The following is a 14,263-nucleotide window of genomic DNA, read 5'->3' on the forward strand; positions in this document are numbered from 1 at the left end:
GGGGGGGGGGGGGGGGGGTGTTATGTGTCTGGGCATTGGCAGTTAATTGAAATCACACCCACGGTTAATGGCGGCCATTATGGGAACACAGAGGGGAGTCATTAGGCCTGAACTCGGGGCCGCTGGGGCCCGGCGCTGAGTGGGAGCCAGCGTGTGACGCAGAGCGATGGCTCCCCGCCATTTACGGACGCCGGGCTTATCAGCGGCGTGAATGGTGGATGTGCGGTCTGCGTCCTCCCCCCCGCCTCCTCCCCCCGCCTCCTCCCCCAGCCTCCCTCTGAATACATGTCGTTAAAGCGGTCCCGTTTTATAGGCCCTGAGGAGAGTTCAATGAGAAGCGAGAGTTTTTTTATTTATTTATTTATTTTATTTTTTTATAAACTGCTCGTGCTCCGGCTGATTTCCGGTCCTCCTGGCCGGGTCGGCGGTCCCGCGCCGGCCCGTGTGAGGAAGCGGGTCCGTTATTGATGTCCTCTCGGAGTTTACGCTCTTTATCCGTGTTTTCCCTGGCACGTCCGACCAGGATTTTTTTGGGATTGGAGAGGTAGAGAGGGGGGGAGTCTCTGAACTGTCAGCGTGCAGGCATTGCTTCCTTCTGTCTCAGACACGTCTGTGTGTCTGTAAATAAGACATGGTGGACGTGTGTGTGTGTGTGTGTGTGTGTGTGTGTGTGTGTGTGTGTGTGTGTGTGTGTGTGTGTGTGTGGTGTGTGTGTGTGTGTGTGTGTGGTGTGTGTGTGTGTGGGTGTGGTGTGTGTGTGTGTGGTGTGTGGTGTGTGTGTGTGACGCAGTGAAGAAATCTTGCTTCACTTGCGTTTCCATCTTTACCTTGTCCTATGGCTGGTGGGTAATTGGCTGACAAAGATTCATTGTGTGCGCTGCGCTGGGGGAGGCTCTTTGAAAGATGTATGGAATGCAGATGGCGGGCGGGGGGGGGCGGTATCAGGGCAGACTCCCCCGGCTGAGCGGCCCGGTCGGTCCGAGAGCCGTGAAGAAGAAAAACGTCTTTATGCGCTCCTGGAATTCCATCTGGGACCGGAGCGCGCCGGGATGTTCAAGAGGACGCTGGGGATGTTCTGGGCCAGTGTTGACACACCTGGTGTGTGCGTGTGGGGCTGGAGGTGCGCTTCGTGTTAGCAGGCCCTGCTCTCTGACCCCCCTCTCCCACGCAGGCCGAAGAACGCACGCTTGGATAGCGGTCCATAGAGCACACAGCCTCATTCTCTATTCAGGCTGTGGAATTGGGTGCTTTTGGTGGTGATTGCCACCTTATCTTAACCTTTGTCTGTGTTTTGGTGTTTTGGGGACTTTTTTTGTTTTTTGTTTTTCTAAGTATTGTCAGTATCATCTTGTCTGCATTGTCTGTACTTTGCAAAAAAGAAAATAAAAAAAGGAAATAAAAAAGAAAATAAAAAAGGAAATAAAAAAAGAAAATAAGAAAGGAATATATGAAGTTATCGACCGCTTTTCAGACAAAACAGCAAGACAGCCCCAGGTCTGCAGAAGAACTGTGGCGAGTTCTTCAATACGTTTGGAACAACCTACCAGCTGATTTCCTTAAACTGCAGGACAGTTTACTGAAGAGAATTGATGCCGATTTAAGGCAAAGGGTGGTCACAGAAATGAAAAAGTTAATTTTATGTAGTTTTTAACTGTTCACTGCTCTTTATAGTAGATGTTTTGATTTCATCATTTCATGTGCCCAAGACGGATGGCCTGTAGCATAGTGGTTAAGGTAAATGACGGGGACCCGCAAGGTCGGTGCTTCTAATCCCAGTGTTGCCACAATAAGATCCGCACAGCCGTTGGGCCCTTGAGCAAGGCCCTTGACCCCGCATTGCTCCAGGGGAGGACTGTCTCCCGCTTAGTCTAATCAACTGCATGTCTCTCTGGATAAGAGCGTCAGCCAAATGCCAATAATGTAATGTAATGATTGCCCCTGCACAAAAAAGTTTTGATTTCATAATTTTTGAAATTAAAAAAATGAATACAATTTTTGCCCGAGACTTTAGCTTGAGGCACGGCGGCCGCCTGAGTGACAGCCCGTTCCTCGGCAGCTGCACGGGAGACGGGTCCTGACGCGGAGCCGATACGGCTTCATCTCCCCGGATCCCGTTTCCCCCGCCGCGCGCCCGGGGGGGGGGGTGGGCTGAGACCGGCGTGGCTCTGGGGCACGGTCGAAGAATCCCGTCTCAGTCGGGAGTGCCTCTCCCCCGCTCCCCTCGCACCTCGAAAACCCTGCGGATGCTTTTAATCTAATGGGACGCGGGTTGCGTTCATGCTGGGTGTCGTTTTTAAAGGTTGTATATAAAGAACCCTGCGGGGACTTCTCAGTTCTGTACGGGCTTTCCCTCAGCAGTAGCCGGGCCACGTGTGTTTCTGCCGTCTCTACCGTGCGAGTAATGGGTCGTACCATCCCATAATCGCTTGTAATGTTCTTAAGCCCAGCACTGGCTCCCCCTTCCTTACTCAAGAATTAACACTGCTGCCGGCGTTGATCCACCGAGCCGTCCGCCCCTCCCCTCCCTCCCTCCCCCTCTGCTGGAGATTGTCTCTACCACCCGGGCCCCCTAACCAGTTCCATGTGTGCCTGTTTGGATCGTACCATCAGCGATTGAGTGCGTATGGCAGGGGGGAGGAGGCCGCGGCTCTCTTGTTGCAGGCCCCGGGGGGTGCGGACCGGGGATTATCAGAGCCCTTTAGGGATGCTCCAGACTGTGCTTGATACTGTCCACTGCCTTTCTCCTCCTCGGACAGAAGGGGGCTGGTTGGGGACCTGCTCGTTAAAAAACAGGCTGCTAATTGAGCTATGAAAGTGGGAGCGGGGGGGGGGGGACACATTGCTGAGAGGGAGAGTTATTATCTCCGTAATAAATATGGAGGATTCACTGCCGTGTTTTGTGAGGGAGATGCACAATGACTTCAGTGTGAAGGTTGGGGTTTGCTGTGTCCCGGGCTTGCTGTGCATGCCTCTGGGTAATATGATCTCTGAGCTCTCTGTATTGCCTCTGACAGATTGGCGGCTTGCACATACGTGAATGCTCGCTCTGACGTTTGCCTCCATCCAGTTACTTGCTATGATCTCCCCCCCCCTTTCCATTAACCCCCCCCCCCCCCCCTTTGTCTCCCATTTCAGGGTTCTACCCTAACATTATTTCCAAGCTTCTAAATTATTTTCCCAGTTTACAGGCATCAATTTTCAGGAGTAAATGATCAATGGGAACACCAGAGCCCTGCATTTAAAGCTGGCAGTTGGGTCCTGTCACAGCTTCCTGCTCATAGTCGTCTAATGACATTGCCTGGACTTGAACTCGGAGTTCCAGCGTATCAGCGGGGAACAGGGAACTCCTTCAGTGACTAAGCCACTTGTTGGCCGTGTGAAGTTGGAATTTTTATGGCCTTTTCCAGTCCAAAAGGACAGGGTCATGTAATAATAGGGAAAGTTCTTGTATGAACTGTTTGGATCGTCATTGGCCGTTGGTCAGCCCCCAAGCTGCTGACCCTTAGAGGGGCTCCTCCTCCCTCGGCAATAACAGCTTTCTTTCTGTCATGTGACTCCGTCTTGTGACAGCGTAGCGGCCTGTTTACGCCCCAGGGAAATCGTCTGTCCACTGAGTCTCTGCAGATCTGGACTTCCCTGGGTCCTGGAGTTTACAACGAACCGGCAGTCGAGTGGAGCTTAAGTACTATGAACTCTGAACTTTCTCAGTATTTTATTCCCGCCCCCTTGGTCACTGTACATCCAGTTCTTTTGTCTTCAGCCGAATTTGGTCTTGTTTTGAATATGAAGAGCAGGTGTTTTCTTAGTATATTGTGAATTTTCATGGAACTGAAAGTACTTTTTTTTTTTTTTCTCTCTCTTTTCTTTTTTTTAATGATGGCTCATTTTCGAGAGTTTATCTAAAATCTTTAAATGATTTCAGACAGGTTTTTTGTTTGTGCCCAGGAATGTTTACTGAAATTTACGATGACCTTGATTGCCAGCTTAATAAGCTGGCGTGGGGGCATTTGGATTGGGAGTTTGTGGAAAGAAAGAGGGAAAAAAAAAAAAAGTTACTCCTGTGGCAGCTTGTAGGGTGACATTGTGCCTCCAGAGGTTGTGTTGGTGTCCCAGATTACCCTTCAAAAAAGAATATTTAGCTAATATTATTTTAGGTTGTCGCTGTTGCCTGTGGTGCATGCAAATAGAAACCAGTGTGCTGAAGGAAATGGCGACACTGCTTCCTGCCTGGACATCGCTGCTTGGGCGCTGTGGTTAAGGTTACATGACTCGGGACCCGCAAGGTCGGCGGTTCGATCCCCGGTGTAGCCACAATAAGATCCGCGCAGCCGCTGGGTCCTTGAGCGAGGCCCTGAACCCTGCATTGCTCCAGGGGAGGATCGTCTCCTCTGCTTATCCAGACCGACCTACAGTTGATTAGACTAAGCGCGTCTGCCAAATGCCGTTAATGTAATGTAATGTACTTTGGTTCTCCAGAGCGAAGCGGCTGTGTCCTTCCCCACAGCTGAAATGTAAGGAGGGCCAGCATGTTTTAGAAGCTGAGATTTATGTTTTATTGGCTAGTTTCACCGCCAATCGGATCACCTGTTTTTATAGCAGTTGTTGCTGAACACTTTTGGCTCAAAGCATGGAGAGGGGGCTGGCGGTGTGTCAGTTATGAACGCTGTTGAATTAATCTGCTGAAATGTGCAATCTCTGGAAATGTTATGTTGCTTTTTGGAGTCACTCTGGGTTTTTCTTGCTGTGAACAGTGATGCTCGAATGCCTGCCATTGTAAAGCTGACTGGTCATCAGAAGCTTTTCGAAGTTTACAAAATATCCTTAATACTGCCTGAGTCAATATAAAATGTACACTAAACCAAAAATATCTATCTTTTTAAATTTTTAAATTATTTTTTATTTTTACTACTACAGTGAGTACCTGCCCCTCTAACTTGTACTCCGTTCCCATTGGACGGAAGCCCTGGAGAGGCCTCCTCCGCAAGGTCTTTCTGGCTTTTGATTAATGTTCTATACGGGAAGAGGAAGACGGGGGGACGCAGCCTAGCAACAGGGCCGGCGCTCCTTCATTAAGAGCTGCCTCCCCCGTGCCGTGTGCCGGCCCACTGAGACCCGGGCCCGGGGGGCGGGGTGTGTGGCTCCTCAGCAGGGCTCCTCCTCACACTCTGGCCAGGTGTTCGCTCTGTACTTTCCCCCTGACAGAGGGAGGCTGGCGTTTACCAATGTGCAGTAGTTTAGCCTCCCCTCAGGGGGGAAAAAAAGTACTTCTACTGGACTCTGAATGACACAAAATTACCTTCCATTTTTTTTTGCGGCGCTTGCCCCCCCCCCCCTCCTCCGGAGTCTTAAAACGGTAATTATAAGCAGGCGGTATTGTAGAGAAATTTTAGACCAATCGTCATGTTGCTTTGTGGCCGCATTGTCATGACAACTGTACCCTGGAGGGGCGGACCTGCTTCAGTCCTCATGTGGCCCACTGTATCCATAGTTGCGCCAGGTGGGTGGGTGGGTGAGGGGGGGGGGGGTGTGTGTGTTGAAAACACATTGGACTCATCTGGCAAATGACAGCAGATTGGGAGCGTGGCAGGATTGTGCAAGGCCGTTCTCCCTGCGTCAGTGTCGGCAGAGGGCAGCGCGCCGATCGGGCATTTAATAAAGCACCACGGGGTTCCATAGCACAAATAAAGGCCCTACGGCTCTTCAGCGGGAAGCCCTGGGGGACCCGCTTTCTTCAAAGGGAAAAAAAAGTCACTAAATGACTTGATGTTAGTGAAAATAATCACCTCCCCTGGTACCTGGGGAATACATTAGTCTGTCAGTTTAAGAGGAGTAAGTGACCACCTGGTATTGAGGCGCAAGTTCCGTACAATTACTCCTTTGTGCCGAGTGGTTCGCCTGTGGCCTGTGGGTCAAGATGGTGGCCGCGTGGTGCGTCACTCCCCGGAGTCATATCGACACTGACGTTCGGCGTCAGTTCTGTCTTCAAATGGAAAGGCTGCTCTTTTTTTGTGGAATGCTGAGCAGCCTATCTGATCTGGCCGTGTCAGTCCCGCGCTATTCCCTGATCTGGCCGTGTCAGTCCCGCGGCTCCTGCCTCTCCCTCACCTGTTCCTGCTCCAGGTGTGTAGCCGTGTCCCACAGGCTGACCGGGGTAGCTGAGGGCCTCATGACGGGCTGGAGCTGCACCATCACAAAAAAACCCCACCGCACTGTCAGAGGAGGCTCAGAGAGGAACAGAGCCCCTGCACGGAATCCGTCAACACTTTCGGCCCGACGACTGTAGGCCTTTGTTTAAATGTAGAATTCTTTTTAATTTGAAAAAAGCTGAGCTCTAATTGCATACATTTTTGCTCAATTTTTTCTCTCTGCAGTGGGGAAAATAGTTTTTTTTGGGGGGAGGGTACAATATGTGTTTGTAGCAGCCTTTTTTCGGCTGCGTGACACGAGCAGCCCGTGATGAATGTGACTGCATGCATAGTCTGCGTGTTTCTGCCCCCCCCCGCGGGCCAGCCGGGCGGCTGGAAAGCCACAGGGTTCTTCAGGTTCCTCGGTGTTTACAGTTCGACTGCCGCTATTATTACCTTTTCCCAAAGCAGGTTTAAAGACACATTCAGATGAGGAGCGTTTTTAATGCGTGCCGTTTGACGTTAAGTGTCGAAGTCTGCGGACCTGGCAGAACCGAGTACAGCAGTGGTGGTAGTGCAGTGTTGCTGTGCGGTTGCCACACTCCAGGAACATGGCTTACATCACGGCATATGGACTCCAGGAATTATTGTGTGTGTGTGTGTGTGTGTGTGTGTGTGTGTGTGTGTGTGTGTGTGTGTGTGTGTGTGTGTGTGTGTGTGTGTGTGTGTGTGTGTGTGTGTGTGTGTGTGTGTGTGTGTGTGTGTGTGTGTGTGGGGTAGTCTTGTTTTTGTGAACCGTAGTAAACCCAGGGCGCTGACGTAATCCTGGTTTTTCATGGGGCGCACAGGGGTGCAGACGAAGGGCTATTTATTTTGCCTCTCCCTCTCCGTTCCTGGCCCGTGGCGCTTTTTTTCTTGTTCTGACGACACACACGTCTCGTCGTCCTGCTGTCGCCGAGCGTTCAATTTGTCACCGCTTGTCGCTCGCTCAGGGCCGGGTTAATCTGGGCGCCGAGGGCCTCCAGGAGAAAAAGCACGCTCGGCTCTCTTTGATTCCTCCTACGCCCGTTCAGCTCTGCTTCCAGCACCTCAAGTGCCACAGTTGCAGGTCTTGCCACCACATGCAGAAGCCCTGCCGAATGCTGCGCAGTCCAGCCCATCCAGAGAATTTGCGGCGCTTTCCCTTTTACAAGCTGAAGGAAGCGTTTGTGATGTCGCCGTACCGAAAAATCAGTGTGAAAAGTGTTTGGAGGCGCGATAACATCCTATCTCTAGGATCAAAGTGAACTTGAGCTGAGCTAACAAGCTTTCTGCTGGAAATAGAATAATTTAATATATAATATAATAAATATATATAAAAAGGTTTCTACGAATCTCATTGTAGGAACAAAAATAGGAACCATCCATTGTTACTTTTTTTAATCGTGGCATTTGTTCCTTTCTCTCAAAGTATTGGATGTTAATTAACCTGTGTTGGCCCACGTGATTCAGTAATGGCTTCATTCGTGGGCCAGCTGAACTCGCCCACTTGATATTCTTACCGTTTACCGTTTCACAAACCGCAGTAGGCAGGCTATGGAATTAAGAGTTGAGACGGACATTAAACAAATGTGATGGTGCTTTGAGATTAAGATTAAGCTCCTCTCCATTCCTTGTATCGATAAGGGCTGATGGGGGGGGGGGGGAAGGGCCTCTGCTCCTCTGGGTCCAGAGGGAGTCGGCCCCAGGACCTCTCTGTCGGCTGCTACTGGCATCGGCAGCGAAGTGGGGAAGGGTCCTGCAGAGGCCTCCTGCTAAAGGCCGAGGAACTAACGCTGGTGCCTCTCCTGGGAGCCGTTTTTTAAGCCTTGTAATTGCGAATGCTTACGGCCGAGTGTCCTGGCAGGCTTGTGTCGTGACGGTTGTGTTCTGACAGACCTGTACCCCTGTTGCAATCTTTGAACTTTTAAAAGCCCTTCTCCCTGTGTGGCGTCTACATCGTAACGTTTCCTTTTTCAACTACCAAAGAAAAGGGGGAGCACTGAGTTTGATTTTATTCATTTTATTTTTATTTTTTCACCACGGCTTGGTGGTACGGCATTATTCGGAGTAAAGGGAGCTCAGTAAAGAATGAGGGTCTTCATTAGTTGTGGGGCAGCTGGTGCTGCAGGTAGCCTGAGGGCACAAGGCTCCTCCCTGATCCACTCTGTTCAGCCCGCGGGGCTCCTCGGCGTGGTTAACGATGGCCGCCTCGGCCCGTTGTTTCAAATCCGCCCAATCGTCTCCGTGTGCGGCACGTTTTACCGCTGGCAAAGAAAGAGCAAAGAGTGTTTTTCCATCAAGTTTTTAAAGGTCAGCCATGGGTTGGCTCAGAGAGAACACATTTTACACTGACCTCAGGTCAAGGTTGACTTGTGAAGATGCAGGACAGGGCTGTCAAACTCCAGTCCTTGGAGGGCCGCAGTGTCTGCTGGTTATTGGTGTGCGCACCTTGTCCGCACACCTTGTTCTCGAGGCCTTAATTGGCTGCTGATTGAAAGGGAACCGCAAATACCAGCAGACACTGCGGCCCTCCAGGACTGGAGTTTGACACCCCTGATGTAGGATCTCAACGCTTGTTGCGGTCGGTTATTGGAGAAGGACGGGGTAAAAAAAAAAAAAAGGTAACCAGATCTCCCCCCCCACCCTCCTGTGGAGTCATGTTGGTCGTCTGATAAGTTTGCGCCAGAGCCCATGATTCTGACCTGGGTAAGTCACAATACAGCTGAGTAAAGAAATGACAGATAAGGAACAGTCTCCATTACCTTCTCTAGCCACAAACCAAGGCCACGGACGAGCAGCAGGAAGCAAAAGTTCTGGGGGGTTTTTTTTAGGTTAGCCAGGTTACCCTGGTAACGATGGTGGGAGGGTTTACTGTAGCTTGTTCCTGGTGCTAAAGATCAGAGGTTAAGGGGTGGGAGAAGATGAGTAGGCCAGCGGATGTCGTTTCAGGATCGTTATGAAACCGCTGTGACTCGAGGGCTTTTGCAAGCGATTGGCATTCAGAGCGTTCAGAGATGACGAAGCTCGTCAAGGTGCACAACGCTGAACAGATTCCTGGTAGCTGTTATCACCTAGGAATTTACACCTAGGATTTATGGCACACGATTCTCCGAGCTATCAGCAGGAATTATCACGACCATAAAAAATGTAATGGCATAACATTGGCATGCTTGCTTGGAAGAACCTAGAAGATTGTAGATGGCTTGTTTTTTTTTTTTACCCTTTTGTGGAATTTAAAACCTTCCGAAGTACAAGCTGTTTTATTGTCGTCCCGTGAACTGGAGGTGGCAGGGAGAAGTTGTCTGTGTGTGTGTCTGTTGGAGCAGCTTCCTCGGGGCCCATGTGAACTCTGAGGAGGCCGGCGATGTGTAATTTCCGTGCTGTGCTGTGTCATTGTGTGGCCGGCTGAATAATTGCCGGTGCAGCTGTGGTGGCCTCCTTCCGAGAGCCCTAATTATTTAGATTCCACATTTCATGGCCTACTTTTCCTTTTCTACCACACCACCCAACCTCTCAAGCACCAAGGCGTGCTCTTTTTTTTTTTTTTTTTTGCCCAACCCCTTTCAAATTTCCTGGAAGTACACAGCTATCACCAGCAACAAACTTAATTGTTTACATGTTTCAAGCGATGTGGGAATTCAGTCAAGTGGCAGGACTTTATATTTGTGGATGGCTGTTTATTTTTCTTAGAAGTGGTTTAACTTGATATCCTGACTGCGTTTCACTAGTAAAATGTTAAATGGATTTGAGGTGTTGGGGCTGTGAAAGGAAGGGGCTAGCATGTCACCAAAGAGAGATATATGGTGGGGCCTTGAGGTGGGGGGGGGAGGTGTGCTATCATCTTATTTTTCTGTGTGGGCAGCAGATTTATTCAATTTGGTTTGCTCTCATTATCAAACCCAAAGAACCCCCGAAAGAACAAGCAAACTTCAGTGCTCCCTCCGGTGACCTACATTTCTCTCCCGGGCGGTGAGTCACCAGGCCGAGTCGGAGGGGAAAACCCGGACCGATGAGCCAGGGCGGGTCCCGTCCTGCACGGATGTGCAGATCGGCGAGTCTGGCTGTCCTTCAACACAGCTGCTGCTCCATCCGCCTGTCTGCCCCTCACCCCCCCCCCCCCCTCCCACTGTGGTCAGGGACCCGCCCCCTCGCCCCTCCCACTGTGCTCTGAGACCCGCCCCCTCACCCCCCCCCCCCCCCCACTGTGCTCTGAGCCCCACCCCCTCACCCCTCCCACTGTGCTCTGAGACCCGCCCCCTCACCCCCCCCCCTCCCACTGTGCCCTGGGACCCGCCCCCTCACCCCCCCCTCCCACTGTGCTCAGGGACCTTCCCCGCTCGCCCCTCCCACTGTGCCCTAGGACCCTCCCACTGTGGTCAGGAACCGCCCCCATCCCCAGCACTGCCATCGTGCCAAAGGCATTGGTATCTTCCACAGCCCCGCCTCCTCCGGGTTGCACTGCCCTTTTAAATGGGGGAAATGGGCTGTCAATCATTCCCAGTCCAGCAATGCATTACAACCGCATTGTAAGTGTTTTGTCTTGGGACCATTAACTTCATTTTCATTGAACCCCCCCCTCCCCAGTGCCTTTGTGTCCCAACAGCACCTTTGTTTTTTTGGGTGCTTTATTGGGGGTATGTGTACTGGTTCAGTGTGCACAGGCCAGGGAATCACTTGGATATATTTCTTCCAGAAGATTTCACATCTGCTTTTGGTGTCAGAGAAGGTGCTGAATTTTTTTTTTTTCTTCCGTCTCTCTCTCTCTCTCACTTTCCAAGATCTGGGTTTTCCCACAGTTTTGGATACTTACAAACAATTCTGACCACTATGTAGGCCATGGCAGACAAATATTGTGGGAGAAAAAAAAAAAAAAAAAAAAAGAACTGTTTGCTGTCCAACTGGACACCACTGATGTCCTCATTCTGGTTCCTGCCAACCGCCTCTGCTGCACCAACGCCCCATTGCTGGAACCCGGTCCCTTCTCTGAAGCTCACCCCCCTCCCCCCGACCGGGGCAACTGGAACACGGCACAGCGATGGGAGTCCTGCCCACTGTACGCTCATTTTATCCAGTTTTACGATCTAATGACGATAATCCCTGACTGCGTGAGTGGGGGACTGTGGGTTGAGCTCCTCGTTTGACTGCGTTGGTGGTGAAGCGCACCACAGGGGCAGGGCCCTCCATCAGGGCTTCCAGAGAGGGGATTACCTGCTGCCGCAAGGGAGGACCAGGCTCCGCTAATCTCCCCTGTCGTCGTCCCGGCTCTGTGGAAACCTGTTTGCTCCCGTGTATCATCTGCTCAGGAGTTAGTGGGGCCGCCAGTCACGTTTGGGTTGAATCACGTCCGTGTTAATTTCCTTGGATGGGTTTTATTCAGATTAACTTGCATGGAAATTGTGGGGAAAATGACACCAAGTAGGGGAAAGCTAGGATGTTGTACAGGCAGAAGAGCACGCTTCAGTTATTTAGAGCAGAGTTGGTAAGCACTCCAGTAAAATAAGATATGGAGAGCACTTAACGCAACGCTATGATAGCAGTAACGATAACGCGATAATCGCTGGAAAGCTGTGGCCGTTGTGGACCATAAAAGTTGCTCCCACTGGTCCAGCGAGATAAGCTCACATGTGACTCTGGTCTCCGCTGAGGCTCCCTGCTCCCGGCTCTCCCCGGCAGGGTTGATGGGATTGAATGACTAATCCAATGGGGAAAAGCCTGTGGCTTGTGACCCATGGCCTTGCTCTAGGGTTGCTAACGTGCTACGCGTAGCCCACAGCGGTCAATGCTGACCGTAGCGGGGGGGGGGGGGGAGTCGCCTTTTCTGGCTGTGCTCAGATCTCCCGAAATGTCGTTCCAAGCCTTTCAAGAGCTACTGTTTTTGCCAATTTTGGCCCTCTGCATCATCCTTTGACCCGGTCATGTGATGTCTCACTCAGCAGTTGACAAAGAAATTAGGAGTGACTCAAAAGGGATGTCACACAATGTTCTTCCTGAATTGACTGTTTTTTTTATTTATATAAATACATATTGAAATGCTTATCCATCTGAGGTGTTGACCAATGTTGACAGCCGAATTTAATTCGGTCAAGCCTGTGTTCCAGTACATTCTGTTCAGCTTTGTTACTGAACTGCATTGTGACGTCTGACGGTGCTCTCGTGAGCCGGGCTAAGCTATCGGGAGAGGCCTTAGCCGCTCAGTGTCGCCGTAACGAGATTAGGGATATCCATTTTGTCACAATTGGGATGTGTTTCAGCGTGCGTGCCGTTTTAATATGGTTTTGAGATTTAAATTTCCCAACACAATGCTAAACTTTGTTGGCCTAATCTGTAGTGTGAAAGCCGGAGCCTATGGTTTTTTTGGCTTCATACAGGTGTGAAAAACTAAAGAATCACGGGCAGGTGACCAAAAGGAGGGTTCTGGATGGTAGTGGCCTTGGTTGAGAATGCTGGTTGACAGCTTGCTTCCTTTCACTTTGAGAAATACCGTTGGTTCTGGCTCTTTAGGTAGTTTCTGCCTTTCCAGGCGGTTGGCTCACCGCTAGTGCTGCGTTGTGTAGCATAGCAGCCAGCGTGCGAACGGAAATGGTGGAGGGTGACTCGTTGCTGAGAGGTGGCAGTTGAGGATGTCATTGAGTGAGTGAGTGAGTGAGTGAGTGAGTGAGTGAGTGAGTGAGTGAGTGAGTGAGTGAGTGAGTGAGTGAGTGAGTGAGTGAGTGAGTGAGTGAGTGAGTGAGTGAGTGAGTGAGTGAGTGAGTGAGTGAGTGAGTGAGTGAGTGAGTGAGTGAGTGAGTGAGTGAGTGAGTGAGTGACTTCCTTCCTTCCTTCCTTCCTTCCTTCCTTCCTTCCTTCCTTCCTTCCTTCCTTCCTTCCTTCCTTCCTTCCTTCCTTCCTTCCTTCCTTCCTTCCTTCCTTCCTTCCTTCCTTCCTTCCTTCCTTCCCCCCCCCACAGTCTGGGAGTTTGTGTGAGCAGTTGGAGCTGGAACCTCTTGATTTTTTTTGGTGTGAACTCACCATGTTATTCACACCCCCTTGTAGTCTCCCCGCTCATGGTCGACTGGAGGGTCCTGCACAGTCAGCTTAGCTCCTCCAGGCACCGCTCTCCCATTCAGCGGCAGCCGTTGGCCAGCAGCTCTCTCTCTCTCCCTCTCGATTCTGCGGTCAGAATGGATAGAGGGAGAGGGGAGAGGAGGAGGGAGGGGAAAGAGAGGATGTTTTCGGACGGACGAGGCGCTGGGCTCCGAGCCCGCTTCCCCCTCGCCAGGCCCTGGGTGTGAACAATGGGGCCCGTCTCCCGGTGACACGGCCGCGCTGTGCTCCCGGGCCCTGCGCGGATCAGCAGACCCGCCGACCCGCCGACCCGCCGGACCGACACACTGCAGCGCCTTGTTGCCGCGGCGCCCGCTCCCCCCCCCGACCGCCGGTGCCAGCGGGCAGCTGCTGTTCCTCGCCAGGGGTCAGAGGCACAGCCCTGCGGCCCGAGGGACGGGGAACTTTGTGCTCTGCGCGTTTATTTATAGCGGAGTTACAGTAAAGCTCCCGTTTTCAGAACTTCCCTTTGTGCGCCCGACCCCCCCACACACACACACACACACCACTCGTGTGTTATTGTTTGCACCCGACCCCTGGCTGGAGGCCTTTAAGGAGGGCGCGGGGGAGCGAGGGGGAGGTGGGGGGGGGGAGGGAGAGGAACTCGTACGGCCTCCGCCAGGCGTGGGCCCTGCGCTCGTGGAGATTTGCGAGACCTGCCGCGTTCGAGTTTAGGAGGGCGGGGGGCTGGTTAGAAGCGGGGATGGGAGTTAATCCGGCGGCTTTGCGGAGACGGGCGAACGTGAACGCCATTGCTCTCATATCTCTGTTGACTTGGCTTACGGAGACGAGGACCAAATGGATGCCACTTAACGGCCTAATTGCTGTTTACGGCTCCTGGAGACGGAGGCACTTTTGGAAATTAAGAGTGCGCGTTCGTCGGCTCGCAAGCGCGTTGGGAACGTAGCTCGGCGGCTTTGCCGAACGGCGCTTAAGTGGTGGCTACAGAGTTATTTAGTGTCATTGGCTCATGTCATTAGCCCCAGCAGGGGTGTGTGGGTGGGACCCCGGTGAAGTCATTCCGAAGCACCTTG

At 51.8% G+C, this 14,263-nt stretch overlaps 1 protein-coding gene across 9 annotated transcripts in view; it reads left to right on the forward strand.

Annotated features, from left to right (window-relative positions):
* The window catches only part of wnk1b (WNK lysine deficient protein kinase 1b), a 102,323-nt gene that overhangs the window by 22,234 nt on the left and 65,826 nt on the right, over positions 1 to 14,263 (forward strand). The window lies entirely within an intron of this gene.

This window comes from Conger conger, chromosome 8, assembly GCF_963514075.1.
Source record: "Conger conger chromosome 8, fConCon1.1, whole genome shotgun sequence".
NCBI lineage: Eukaryota > Metazoa > Chordata > Actinopteri > Anguilliformes > Congridae > Conger > Conger conger.